This window comes from Gouania willdenowi, chromosome 10, assembly GCF_900634775.1.
Source record: "Gouania willdenowi chromosome 10, fGouWil2.1, whole genome shotgun sequence".
Taxonomy (NCBI): Eukaryota; Metazoa; Chordata; class Actinopteri; order Blenniiformes; family Gobiesocidae; genus Gouania; species Gouania willdenowi.
Window position 1 is genome coordinate 41,811,020 of NC_041053.1, and position 14,704 is coordinate 41,825,723.

The 14,704-nt window shown below is 40.8% G+C and overlaps 1 long non-coding RNA gene across 1 annotated transcript in view; it reads left to right on the top strand.

Annotated features, from left to right (window-relative positions):
* The window catches only part of LOC114471369 (uncharacterized), a 50,620-nt gene extending 39,713 nt beyond the window's left edge, over positions 1-10,907 (top strand). The window contains exons 4-5 of the long non-coding RNA XR_003674963.1: positions 9,679-9,857; positions 10,680-10,907. This is a non-coding gene — a long non-coding RNA (uncharacterized LOC114471369). The remainder of the gene's footprint in view (positions 1-9,678; positions 9,858-10,679) is intronic.
* The last annotated feature ends 3,797 nt before the right edge of the window (positions 10,908-14,704 follow it).

The window sequence follows — 14,704 nt, forward strand, 5'->3', positions numbered from 1 at the left end:
CTGTCCATCTTTTCTTCTAAACCACAGGGAAGGGGTCGCCTGATGCCATCAGGAAACTAAGAATATTTTATGAACAATTTCAGCCCATTTTTGCTTATTTTTATCCTTTTTCTACAACTAAACCAAACTCACCATATTTTAACTTATTTTTCATCAGTTTTTCTTTCCATATTTTTGCTCCTTTTAATGTATTTTTGCTACATTTCTCTCATTTCTGACACTTCTACATCACATTTTAATGACTTTTTTGCACATTTTTCCACTTTCCAGACATGTTCATCACTTATAAACCATTTCTACCACTTTTACACCTAATGTCACATATGTTGACCCAATATTGTCACTTTTAACCTCTTTTGACCATATTTCATGATTATTTTTGCCAATTTAACCACATTCCTGATTTATCATGCCCATTATTTGCCAGTTTAAACTAAATGTTCCAATATTGACACTTTGAACCTTTTTTACCATTTTTTCTCTTCATTTTTGACCACTTTAATTTGCAACTTTTAACCAATTTCTGTGCTTTTTAAAATCTAAACTAGCTAATTAGCTAGTTAGCTGATGCTAAGCTAACTAGCAGAGGTGTGACAGACTGGGAGTTAATATTCTGACTGTGAAGATTAAAGTCTGTAATCTTTAACATGAGTTCAGTATGAATATATGTATTGTTACATTTTGGTTTGACTGAAATTCACAAGTTTTGTTTGAGTTTGAATGAACTTAAATCTATTAGTAGTTATTAATGCAGCTTTTTTGGCAGTGAACCGGAGCTTGAAAACCCTCCTCAGGCTTTTTTTCTTCCTCTAAACGACATCTTTAAACATGGAGCCTGCTCCTCTTCAGTGATTCTAAAGTTTCTCCCACTTTCCCTCCGCCCACTCGTCCCCAGAGTCTCTTCATACACCCACGGCCTCGTCGTCCTCCTCCCGCCCGGTGCTCTCATGCTTTCAACGGGCCATGGCAGCGTGGCTGGAGGACTCCCTGGTGGATCCACCAATTAACCTTGGCCTCCGGGCCCTCAGGATTGGAGCGAGGACAGCGTCCCACTCCTCCCTAGAGCTTCCTCACCACAGTCCAAGGTGGAGGAGCAGCATTGGGGGGTGTTAGCGGGGGTTTGTAGGGATGAGGACGGAGAGGATAATAAACGACCCTTCGCTCTGTTTGGTCGACGAGGATTTTCAATCAATTGCAGCTCATGTTGCTCTGAAACTTCTCAGGAAAACAGAATGAAGACGTTTGACCCCTGGTTCACTCTCAGCCTGTGTCCTAATATTCCGTCCTATCTCCTTTCCTATCCACTTTTCCTTAACCCTGGTTGTGTTTAACTCATTCACTGCCAGCCATTTTCAAAGCAGCTAACCACATATTGCCAGGCGTTTTGGATGATTTTCACTATAAAGACCCACAGAATATTTTCTACTATGACTATCTGAAATCTTGAAAAAATTTGACTCTTTAATTTCATCAGAATAGTTTTTTGGTTTCCAGCTTGTTTTGTTTTTCTTTAATCATCAGGAAAGTTTCACACAAATCACCAGTTTGTGACAAAAAGCTGAAAAAAACGTCTTTTTCTGAAAAAACTATCAGTGACTTTGAAGCTTTTTTTTCTGCTTTAGTGACACCTCAACATTAGTTTCCTTCTATAAAACTACATAAACAACACTGAGGCCAGTCTTTTGACTTGACTTGATTTTACTTTCTTTGTCAGAGTTGAATGGATTTCTTACTGTATTTTGGCGTTCCTCCAAGTCTCTCCCCCCATCATTCTTCACACACGCAACTTCCTCCTCCTCCCGGACATGCCGAGTGTCAACGCTTGCCCCGTTTTTTGATCGTTTTCTCTCACCATCACCACACTCTCAATAGTTACTTAGTTCCACACATGCTCTGGTTGACTGTGAGCTGCTGTGTACTGGTGGGAACTTCAGCATCAACCATCGTAGCGCCATTTTCTGTCTTACATACAAACACAAAAGAAAAACAAAACACCAAAGACATTCAGAAAAACACTTAAAACAATTACAGAAAACAACTGTTATTGATCGCCCCCTACTGGACTGGAGTGTAAAAGCTTCCAATATTGGTTCAAGTTGTTTCCTTCGTTCATGAAAAGTTCCCACGGCCTGATTCCTTCAGGGGTCAGAGCCACGTTAGCACCATATTAGCATCACGTTAGCACCATATTAGCGCCACGTTAGCACCATGTTAGCATCACGTTAGCACCATATTAGTATCACATTAGCCCCACATTAGCACCATGTTAGCATCACGTTAGCACCATATTAGCGCCACGTTAGCAACATGTTAATGTCACGTTAGCGCCACATTAGCATCACGCTAGCATCATGTTAGCACCATATTAGCCCCACGTTAGTACCATGTTAGCATCACGTTAGCCCCACATTAGCACCATGTTAGCATCACATTAGCATCATGTTAGCGCCATGTTAGCACCATATTAGTGCCACGTTAGCGCTATGTTAGCATCACGTTAGCGCCATTGTAAGCACCACTTTAGCACCCCCTGCCAGTAGGGGTGGATTATGGAGAACACACAGTCACTGCAATGGTCGATGGGCGCGGGAGAGCGAGGAGCTGTGGAGGAGAGTTCAAAAGTATCTGATCAGTAGCAGCAGCAGCAGTGTCTGGCTCCTCTGATACCAACGCTGCTCTAAACAAACCATGATTTATGGAACATGTCACGGTGTTGGACGGCTGTGTATCGGAGCTGAAACACACACACACACAGCTTTGTGTCACATGGTGCATCTGTGAGGTTTCTCTGGTTCTCTGTCACACAGGAGGTTCTGTTTGGCACCAGCTCAGATTCTTCTTTGTGTCTCACAGATGATTAATTATCTCAGCTCAATGATTTATGGCCTCGGCATCAGAGCTTTATATGGTCACATGACACGGTCACTATCTAGTCCTGGAACACTATTTCTCATTGCACTGTTGGAGGAAGATGAGAACTTTGCTTTGTTGGCAACATGTGACCCTTAAACAGCCTGTGATTGGCTCGTGTGTCAAATATATTTATTTTTGTTTATTAATTTTTTATTTTAAAATATTTACATTTTGGTCAACTAATTTATTTTTTTCAATTTTGTATGTGTGTACTATTTTTATTAAATTATTATTTGCCTGTTAATTTAATTTTAGTTGTTGAAGTCACCCTTACTTTTTTCTTAATTTAATAAATAAATAAAAACTAAGTCACACTATCTATTGTTTGTGTTTGTAAATATTTGTGGGAACTATTTATTGGATTTAACCAGAATTTGGAAGTTTAAAAAACTTTAAAATTTCCCAGAATTTTGCAAACTTAGTTTAAATGTTGTTTTAATGACATACTGTATATAATATAATATACTGTACATATATAATATGTTGTGATTTAATTTATTCAGGCAACTTTTATTCAGGAGACTTATTTTGATCTCCTGAAATATTTTAACTTTTAACTGCCAGTCTTCTTCAGAGGCATCTGCTGATCACTTTTATGTGTCCTTGACTTCTGCTTAGTAATAATAATATAATATTTAGCATGAATGTATGTATCTAAACATTATGTTTAGATACATTTGAGCATAGCGTTAGTTCAGGCAGGCCGCAGATGCCAAGCCAGCCACACCTCCAATCAACCGACAGCCCAAATTGGCTCCCTATTGGTCAAAGCATACAGGAAGCACTACTTAAATTGTGACAGCTGCCTTTTACGACCTCAGCATCTAAAATGATATTGCTCAGATCATCAGATGCCTCATAAGGTTTACCTTGCTGCTCATCAGAAGATCCTAGGCCACGACGAGCTCCAAGGCAGATCGAATCGAGGACTCTGAAGCAGATGAAGCCATCTGCAAACAAACTCCGTATTCCCCGGAAAAAGAAGGCGCGCGGCAGGTAAGTATTCGCTTAATCATCTCCAAATCCATGACGGCGAGCGGTAAGGAGAGAGTCAGGATGTGTTTGTGTGTGGAAAGGAGGAGCTACTGCTGGTTCTGCAGCAACGCACACGCACTTTTTTGACTCAAAATCACTGCACGTTGTTTGATTGCGTCACATGTCACTATTTAGCCTTGATTTTAACTCACTAAAACAAAGGCCGAATGTTGCTTTTTTTGCAATATTCGGCCGAATATATTTGGTGGCCGAATATTAGGTGCATCTCTAGTTTTGGTTTATGATAAAGTTGCTTTTTCTGAAGGAGAGTCATTGACCTGTGTCCATACAACGGATGATGAAGAACCACCATAGGGCGCTGTGACATCATTGGGTGAAGAGAGAGTGTAGAAGATGTCAGATGTTGGTTCAGGTGTGGGATGATGAAGAAGAAGATATGAGACCATCTCTCTCCCATCTCTCACTTTTAGCTGTGTATTGATCGCCCTGCAGAGATTTACGTTAGCGTGTTTGAGTGTTAGCATGATGGCGTGGCGAGGGGTTGTTAGCTAAAAGCCTCCCAGTTCTCACATCTCCTGACTCTGATGTATGGCTCCTCCTCCTGTCAGAAACCAGCAGCTTTTACAGCTGCACACGCTGCGTTCTGATTGGACGTTTTACAGCCTCCACAACACAAAGCTAACGATGCTTTGATTCACTGCAGAATTCATGGACTCACCTTCATCCTCATCAGCTTTATGGACCTCAGGGAGTCCATCCACCCATCATTTAGATCAGATCTCCATCCATCCATCCATCCTTCCATCATCCATCCATCCATCCTTCCATCATTACTTTTGAATCATTACTGAAAACCCACCTGATCAAACTCACTTTTCCATAAATCCCCTTTTTTGGTTTAATTCTCATGTAAAGCGCCTTTGAGTGTCCAAAAAAGCGCTATAAAAATTGAATGCATTATTATTATTATTATTATCCTTCCATACATTTGTCCGTCCATCCATCCAACCATTGAGTGACACATAGACAAACAGGTGAGAGAGAGACACACACACATTTACAATCAGTCAGACTGTAAACAACAGTTGATGACATAGCCCCACCCCTTTTACCTTATGAAGCCGCTCAAACAGTGTTGCTACATGCTAAGCTAACCAAACATGTGGATGAAAGCGTATTTATTGTCAGCAACATGTGGAACACAAAGATTCATCTTTAAATTTCCCTGAAGATGACACACAACATGTCAACAATAAAAATACACAAAAAATGACACCTAAAGAGAACAAAAACACACTAAAAAATAACAGAAAAACTCGGGAATGAGGAGCAAATAATTCAAAAGTAGCTACGAAAACATGCAAAAAAACTTAAAACACAGAAGATAATGAATAACAATACACAACATGACTCCATAAATAACAAATGACAATGAACTATAAACATTCCCTGAGCAGTGAAAACTTGGCTTAGTTTCCTTTTCCTTAACTTTAGGAATGTTTCATCTGTTAAACATGAATAATCAGATTTAAAAAGCTTCAGATGTCAAAGTTTAAAGTTTTCTGAAGAGGAATTATCCCAGGTTTGAACTGATCTGATATTTGAGTTAACACAGATAACAAACACAACCGTTACAGTTGCAAAGTGTCCAATTACTGAGCTCTGAGTGTAGGACCTAAAGGACCTAGTGGAGCTAAAGGCGCTGGTCGTTATTAAAACAATGTTGAACACTAATGGATAATGTGTGGAAACACAGCCCAAAACCTTTCCTATGTTTCTGCAAGTGAGAAGTGTGACCTTTGACCCTCACCATGTGGAGGTGAATGTTGTGCGGCAGTGTGTGGGCGGAGCTAAACCTCTCAGTGCTGACCTCACTAATGACTCCTATTAGACTCCATGGATCAATAAACAGCCGGGACTTTAGATGTTAGGCTCCCACACACTACGCACACACTACTCACACACTCTACACACACACTACACACACACTGAGGACGGATGATAATGATGCACAAACAGGTTCAGATCAGTCCATTCTTCGACCGTCATACACAACATTCAGTATCATCACAATGACAACTGTTGTTAGAGAAAAACAATGACAAAACGGGTTCAGAAATGTACAAAATGACTCAAAAAGCAGACAAAACAACAACAAAGTCTGTGTGTGTGTGTGTGTGTGTGTGTGTGTGTGTGTGTGTGTGTGTTGGATCGATCCAGAGCTGAATCTTTATCCTCGGAGCCAGAGGAGGACCAACAATCTAATTCTAATTCTGCACTCCAGCGATATTCCACAAAGCGCTATCATCACCAGGCTGCCATCATATCACATCCAAAGGGAAAAACAATATTTTCCCATCATCCCCGGCCTGCTTTTCATCCTCCTCTGGCTTCCTCCTCTGATTGGATGATTGGAGCGAATGCAGGGAGTGTGTGAGCATCCTGTGGGAAATACTTTCTCCATCCATCTGTCCTATAATATGATTAATTAGCCATGTGTGCTACTGGTGCCCCCACAGTGTGTCTGAGGGTCACATCTCTATCCCTCCATCTGTCTGTCACACCCCTATCTCCAGTCCTCCGTCGGTCATTATCGCTCCTACAGACATCATCATTGGTCGCCTTTGATCTCTTTATAGAAACACTTTCATCTGAATAAATAAGACACTCACCCACAGTGTTTAGTTTTTTGCTCCCATAATATGTTAAGATTTCATTTATTCAGGAAGTTTGCTTTAATCTCTTGAGATATTTTGACTGTCAACTGCCAGTCTTCCTCAGAGGCGTCTGCTGATTGCTTTGATGTTTCCTTAACTTCCACGTAATAATTCCAGCAAGTTCCTTTTGTTTTTGTTTTTTTAATAATATGTTAAGGTTTAATTTATTCATACAACTTTTTTCAGGAAGTGTACGCCTCTGAAGAAGACTGGCAGTTGACAGTCGAAACATCACAGAAGATCAAAGTAAACTTCCTGAAAAAGAGTTGTCTGATTAGGTGAAACTGTCACATAATATCGGACTATAAATCAAGACAACTTTTTGTCAGGAAGTTTTCTTTGATCTTCTGACATGTTTCCACTGTCAGTCAGTTTTCCTCAGAGGTGTAAACATCCTGAGAAAAAAGAAGTTACATGAAAAAATTAAACCAAAACATATTATTCAAAAAGAAGACAAAATTAACTTTCTGGAATTATAGTCCGATAGGTTAAAGCCAATAACATGTTACGGTTTTTTTTGTTCTTCAGGAACTTTACTTTGATCTCACCTGTCAGTCTTCTTCAGAGGCGTCTGCTGATCACTTTGATGTTTCTTTGACTTCTTTTGATTTATTCAGACAACTGTTCTTCAGGAAACATGTCAGGGGATCAAAGTACATTTCCTTTTTTAACCAATTTCTGTGGTTTTTAAAATTTTAAAATTTCACCTCCTTTTCCACCATTTTTGGTCACTTTGAACCATTTTATTAGTGATTAAAACCAGGATTTCCATCTTTAAGATGACTATAATAATAATAATAAACATTCCTGGATAACAGTGGATATTATTCAGATAAATAAATAAATGTGGTTATCACAGATTCATAGAACAATGGACCATCATTTTCTCCCTGGTCTCAGAAAGCTTTATTTTGGCGGGTTGCTAAAGGGCTGAAGATGTTGAGAACCACTGTGTTAGAACAATGACACATTTTTAAAGCCTTTCCCCTCCACTGTGAGCGAAAGTCATGGCGACGTCTGAATAAAATGTGTTTTTTAAAAAGCTGGTCGATGGTAGGAATAATCGATGCGTGAAAAGTAAATTAGATGTTTACATCCAACGATGGGAACCTGTGACAGGCGGCTGTGTCTAATTAATGAGTTCATCTGCTGCTGCGTGTTGCTGGATAACGTCTCCTTTATTATCACTTTATAATGGGCAGAAAATGTGACATACTAAGAAGAAGGTCGCAGGGACTAAAACACGGAGCCATTAATAGCGACGCGTTGCTTCTCCTCGTGTGTTGCTCTCGGCTTCATTAACGTGTTCCATTCATTCACGTTGTGTTTTCTTATTAAATAAAAGTGAAAGGAAGAGAAGAGAACCTGAAAATAGCCTTTGTGTTTATCTGTGTGTGGATGAAAACACTTATTAAGTCCAGCGCCGTTTGGACGCTCCTTCTCGTCATTAGTTCATAAATAGTGTCTTGTTTTTACCCAGAGAGGGAAAGATAAATTACAACTGAAGAAAAGAGACATTAACCATGTCGTTGCCTGAGAACTAAATCAACAAATACTAAATAGTTTCATTAAAAATCTAACACGTTTCTCCATTTGTTGTCAAATGTTAAATTAACCGGAGCAAACTTATGCATGGTTTATACTAGAGAAAGAATAAATTATAAATGTATTGTTGCATTGCATTATGGGATGTGGAGTCCCCTAGACCAAATCTTCTCAACCTTGGGGTCAGGACCCCATTTGGGGTCGTGAGACACTGGGAGGGGGTCCCCAGATGTCTTCAAGAAACTAAGAATATTTTCTGAACAATTTTTGCTTATTTTTACACTTTTTCTGCAACTCCATCAAACTCACCATATTTTAACCTGTTTTATCACTTTTTATTACCATATTTTTGCTCCTTTTAATGTATTTTTGCTACATTTCTCCCATTTCTGACACTTCTACATCACATTTAAATGACTTTTCTACGCATTGTTTCCACTTTCCAGACATGTTCAGCACTTATAAACCCTTTCTACCACTTTAATGTCACATACAGTATGTTAACCCATTATTGTCACTTTTAACCTCTTTTCACCATATTTTAACCACATTCACCATTTGTCATGCTCATTATTTGACAGTTTAAACTAACTGTTCCAATATTGACACTTTGAACCTTTTTACCACCACTTCTGTCTGTTTTTGCCCACTCTAATTTGCACTTACTGCGGGGGTCTTCGGTCTCTGGAACCTTTATTTTTGTGGTGGCAGGTTGAAAACGTTGAGAACCACTGGACTACAAAACTCCACTTCCCACAATGCAATGCACCAAACTTTGTCAATAAGAGAGAGTTTACAGGAAAGATCAAAACAAATGTTTGGTAACAAACTTTAATTTATCCCAGTGCATGCAGGAGAAAAGTCCCCTAGAATTTACCATTTATTAAAATAAGTTTCTCTGCCGTGTTTTGATGATTTCTAAAAGCTTTTTTACAGGTTGAAATGTTGTCAAATGCTTCCTGTGTTTAAATGAAATCCTCCAAGAAATGAATGTGTGTTTGTAATGAAATGATCACATGAACACACACTGAAGGTTTGGGTTCTTTAGCTTCACCCACATTATTTTAAATCCACTGTCACTTCAGCCTTTAAAGCTTTAAAGAAAAGGCCGCCGAGGCTTTGCTTTGAGGCAGAAACACAATCGTAAATCGTTGCTTTTGCTCAAAAACCCAGAGATTTGTGTGTGACAGGTGACAATAGCTGCAGTGGCTGTGGATTCAGGAGGTGAGTCACGTCTTTGTGCTGCAGTGTTTGAAGTGAAAGATGCTGAATGAGTTGGAGCTGGAAACAAATGAACGCCCTCGCGCTGGAAGCTGCCAGAACGTTCCATCAGTCCTGGCACGCGGCGCGGCGGCTGATAGGCTCTCACGTCTTGGCCACGGCAGAGCGAACGCTTAGTGATTAAATTCACTGGCAGCCAAAGAAGAACAAACAACAACACACATTGGTCTGTATTTTTATTGTTGGATGATAAGCCTGTTAATAAAAAACGTGTTGTTTTTCACAGACGTGACGAGTGCCAACCTCCTCCAAAAGATGAGCCGCTCAGCACAAACCATGTGTTGGAGCGTTGTTTCACCACCGCCAGCTCAACATCTACATTCTTCTTCTTCTTCTGTGCAAATAGAAACCGGAAGAAGAGGCTCTCATCCATTGGTCAGAGCGAGAGCGTCTATGAGATCAGACGTCAGTATCTGTCATTAGCTTTAGAAATGTGCAAAATCTAAATAGTTCCAAAAAACTAAAACGTTTTAACGCTTTCATGTAGAGTTTTACATTTTATGTCTTTAATTACCTATGTTCAATTACAAGTACAGTAACCAGCATATTTTCCAATTACAATTAAATTACAATTTTTTTATGCTAAGAAATTCAAATACAATGAATCATAATTACTGAGCCTTTAATAAATAACCTAATGAAAGTATTAGCTTCCTGTTAGCATCTCTGATGTAGTGGCGGTTGTCCTGGTTGTGAACTGTGGACCAGCTCTACACCCCTTAGCTGGTCCCTGAGGGTTCATTAGAGTTTTCTAACCGGTCCACATGTGTGTGTGCTAACAGACCCCTGCAATTGTTCTGTTGTGAATACTTATTTTATGGTTGTTTTTTTTATTAAACATGAAAACATCCTGCAGCTATTTAAAGTGACTAAACCCCTGCATTCTGCTGAGCTGCCACTAGGAGGGAAAATTAAAAAAAAATGCCTTGATACTGCTGTAGCAGTAAGACACACCCCCTCAGAGAGCCAATCAACACTGTGCGCAGAGACAGACGGTAATACACACTATAAGTTGATGAACCCTCTGATTAGACCAGAATGTGATCTTTATAGATGCAGAAAGTCACAAACACAGAACACGTTACACTTCACTAAAACTGTCAATCAATTCTCACTGAGGGCTGTGATTGGAGGAAACCCTCCTCCCACCTCTCAGCTTTTATAGGAGAGGCAGGTTAACAGTGAAAGTTGATGATGTAGGGGAATCTTTTTTTTTTCCTGGAACAGAAGCAGCAGCAGCCCGTCCAAGGACAGCGGCCTCACCCCCAGCCGCCAGAGTGCCAAGGAGACGCTGCAAGTCGCCCCACCGACTCCCAGGCGCACCGGCCGTACTCCCCAAATCACTAGGCGCCAGCGCGATGAGCGCAGGACCAAGAACCCCTCAAGGGCAAGTCTCCGGGCGAAACCCCACAGAGGGAGCCCCCCCACCCCAGCCATCATCTGACAGGACCGCACAGCCCCAAATGGCGCAAGGACGGCCGCCCAGGCCCCGCCACCCACCGGACAGCACAAGCCACGAGGTGATGCCCCCTGCCGGCGCGCGACCGACCGATGGCCGTAATAATAATAAAGTTTAAAAGAAGTTGAGTTCTGACTAATTATCTAAAAAAACACATTTTTAAAACGTTACTAAAAGTTTTTTTGAGACAATTTTTAAATAATTTTTTAAAGAGATTTCAAAAAGTTTTTAAAAGTTACTACAATTTTGAGGACTGACTAATGAGCTGTAGCTGATGACATCACAGTAAAACTAAGGCTGAGAAAAAAAACAAAGTTTATCAAATGTCACAAAACACTAACGATCAGCAACATGTGGGACTTAAATATTTTATAATGATGAGTAAACACAGTTGATAAAATGGGTCATTATTGATTACAAATGTAAATAGTTACCATGGTATAATGTTTCTATTATTATTATTATTATTATTCTTTCTTTGTTTTTATTTTATTTATTTTTTAGTCATAATAAAACCTTTTTAAAAGTAATTTATCATTTCTTATATTTCTCTGTTGTTAAAATCTAGTTTTTTTTTTTATTCATTTTTTTCTGTAGAGATTTATTTTTATTCTGTTTTAAAAGCTTGAATTAAAACCTAATTAAAAGGTGTAGAGTTCAGTCCACATGAGTGAGTTAGTGGTTTATAGGGTATCGGACCCCCTGATTTAGGCCGTCTGTTCCCTGTATGACCGGAGTCAGGGCTTAGTCACCATTACCAGCAGTAAGTGGGACTGATGGTTGGACTGGTCCAGGGCCTTTCTAGGTGTTGAGGGGGTCTGGTTTGGTGGCATCAGGATTGGGTTATTGCTTTATGCAGATGATGTGGTTCTGTTAGCTCCATCAAGTCGTGACCTTCAGCTTCACTGGATTGGTTCACAGCCTGGATGAAAATCAGAACCTCCACGTCTTAGTCAATGGTTCTCGGCCGGAAAAATATAGAATGCCTTCTGCAGGTTGGAGATGACGTCCTACACCAAAGAGAGGAGTTCTATTTCAAGTATAATGTCGTGATCTCTTCTTCTGGAGAAGAGCATCATCAACTAAAAAAATGTTTTTTGGGTCACCAGAAATGTTTAATTCTGGTTAAGGTTGGAAACCACTGCACTAAACCCTGTTTCATTCACATGTTTACATAATTTGATTCTTTGAAATATGTGTTATCACTCATTCATTCTATCATTATGATCTATAGTTCATTTTTAATAGTTTTCTAAGCGAAATGTTGTAGTCGGACAAAGGGTTGACTTGAGCTAAAAAGAACCACTGACGTAAAGGATGATGAATGAGAATCATCTGAACCACAGTTTGAACAAAATCAAACATTGATTATCAACGTGCTGCTGCTCGTCCAAAGAGCGTTTTGTTGTTTCCTTGAAGATAAAGCCTGGCCACTAGGCCCCTCCCCCTCTGCCTCCTCTGCACACGCTCAGTTCCAACGGCCACGAGAGAGCGACGACCTCTGCGTGTGTTTTAAATTCTCTATAATCTGCCCTTTAGAGGCTTTTTCACCACACATGAGGCCTCTACGTTTCATGTTTTAATTACAGTTTGCCCTTCACATCACCATCATCACGTCCGATGATAACTCTGGGTCTCCGTCACTCTCGGGGGTTTATCTGGGAAATGCAGATCTATGTTTGTGTGAGTCAACAGTGAGACATCACAGACGTCTGAAGCTGATGCCACATGTGACAGCAGTGTGGTTTCTCAGCAGCAGCAGGGAGTCGCTTTGGTTCAAGAACTCCAACGTTTTTGGTTCTATGTTCCAAACCGTGGCCTTCTCAGTGTTTCAGACACAACGATCCCATGGGTTTAAAGAGCCTGAGCTTTTTAAAATGTGGGTCCAAACGTTTGCTCTGGTGTGAACACTTATTTCATGGTTAATTTTTATTAAACATGAAAACAGCTATTTAACTACAAACAACATTAATAAGACGTTCCAGGAATTTGCAACATTGCGATTACTTTTGAACCAATCTGACTAGAGATTCCGGTCGCTGCTTTGTGTCAGCAACACCAACTTCTGAAGCTGGCAGTCACCATCAATTCATCTCAATTCAACTTTATTTATATAGCACAATTTACAATAAAGTAATCTAAATGCGTAATCTAAGTCTAAGTAATCTAAGTCTAAGTGATCTAAGTCTAAGTAATCTAAGTGATCTAAGTGCTACAGGATCAAAACAATATAACACAACAGTGATGGGAGTGCAGGAGGACCTTATATTCTATGGGGAGCCAGTGCAGTGTACGGAGGATGGGGGTGACCCTCATCAGGACCCTCACAGCACTGTTCTGAACATTGAATTGAATTGAACGAATGCCTTTATTTGTCATTGTACACATGTACCATGAGATTAAAAACAGCCAACTCCAGTAGCAGTGCAAAAAATCAAATAAACAACAAACAATAAAACATAGGACGTAAATAAATAAATAGATACAGGAAATGTGGTAAAGTGAACAGTTTGTACATTTTGTATTTAAAAAGTGGCTGGGCAGAGTCCATGGGTATGAATATGAGATCAGCGCATATGAGAATTCAGAGTGGTTATTGCTTTTGGAAAAAAACTGTTTTTGAGTCTGTTTGTTCTGGCCTTAATGCACCTGTAGCGCCCCCCTGAGGGCAACAGGTCAAACAAGTCAAAGCCAGGGTGGCAGCAGTCTTTGGTGATGGTTTTAGCTCTGTTGAGACAGCGGGAGGTGTAAACGTCCATCAGGGAGGGGAGAGGGCAGCCAATGATTTTTTGTGCTGCCTTTACAACTCTCTGGAGCCTCTTCCTGTCTGCAGCGGTGCAGCTGCCGTACTATACTGTGATACAGTACGTCAGCAGGCGCTCGATGGCTGAGCGGTAGAAGATCAGCAACAGGTTGGAATTTAGTTTATACCTCCTGAGAACTCTCAAGAAGTGTAGCCGCTGCTGAGCCTTCTTGCAGACTGCCGTGATGTTCTCTGACCAGGACATATCTGCGGAGATGAGGACACCAAGAAACCTGAAGGTGTGGACCCTCTCCACGCACTCACCATTGATGTACAGGGGGGCTGGGTCTGTGCTGTGCTTCCTGAAGTCCATGATAATTTCTCTGGAGCTTTTGGAGGCTCCTGCCAAGGATCCCGATGAGGAGTGCGTTACAGTAGTCCAGCCTGGAGGAGACAAAGGCGTGGACGAGCTTCTCTGCAGCAGGGAGGGGTGCAGTTTGGAAAGATTACGGTGGTGAAAGAATGAAGTTTTGCAAATGGAGGTGACATGATTGTCAAAGGAAAGGGGTGGGGCAAATTTAACTCCCAGGTTTGAGACATAGGGAGAGAAGGGAATGGTGTCCAGAAAATAAAACAAAGGTGATTGGGAAGAAGCAGAGTTGGTGAGGGGTTCCAGGTTGAATGGCTTCTGTCTTTGAACTGCAGGAAGTTTTGACTCATCCACGCCCCCGATCTCCTCCAGGCAGGAGCTGAGGCAGGCAGCTGTGGCAGAGGTGGAGCAGGGGGGAGTGATTTTAAGATATAGTTGTGTGTCGTCAGCATAGCAATGGAAATTAATTTCATGCCTGCTGACGACACGACCCAGGGGGAGCATGTAGATGGTGAAGAGGGTTGGACTGAGTACGGAGCCCTGGGGGACCCCACAGGTGACAGTGTGTTGTCTAGATTTTGGGTCCAAGGTGGGTTTTTTGAGGAGTGGTTTAATGAGAGCGGTTTTGAGGGAGGTTGGAATGGCCGGTTTCCAAGGACAGGTTTATTATTTTGGTTATG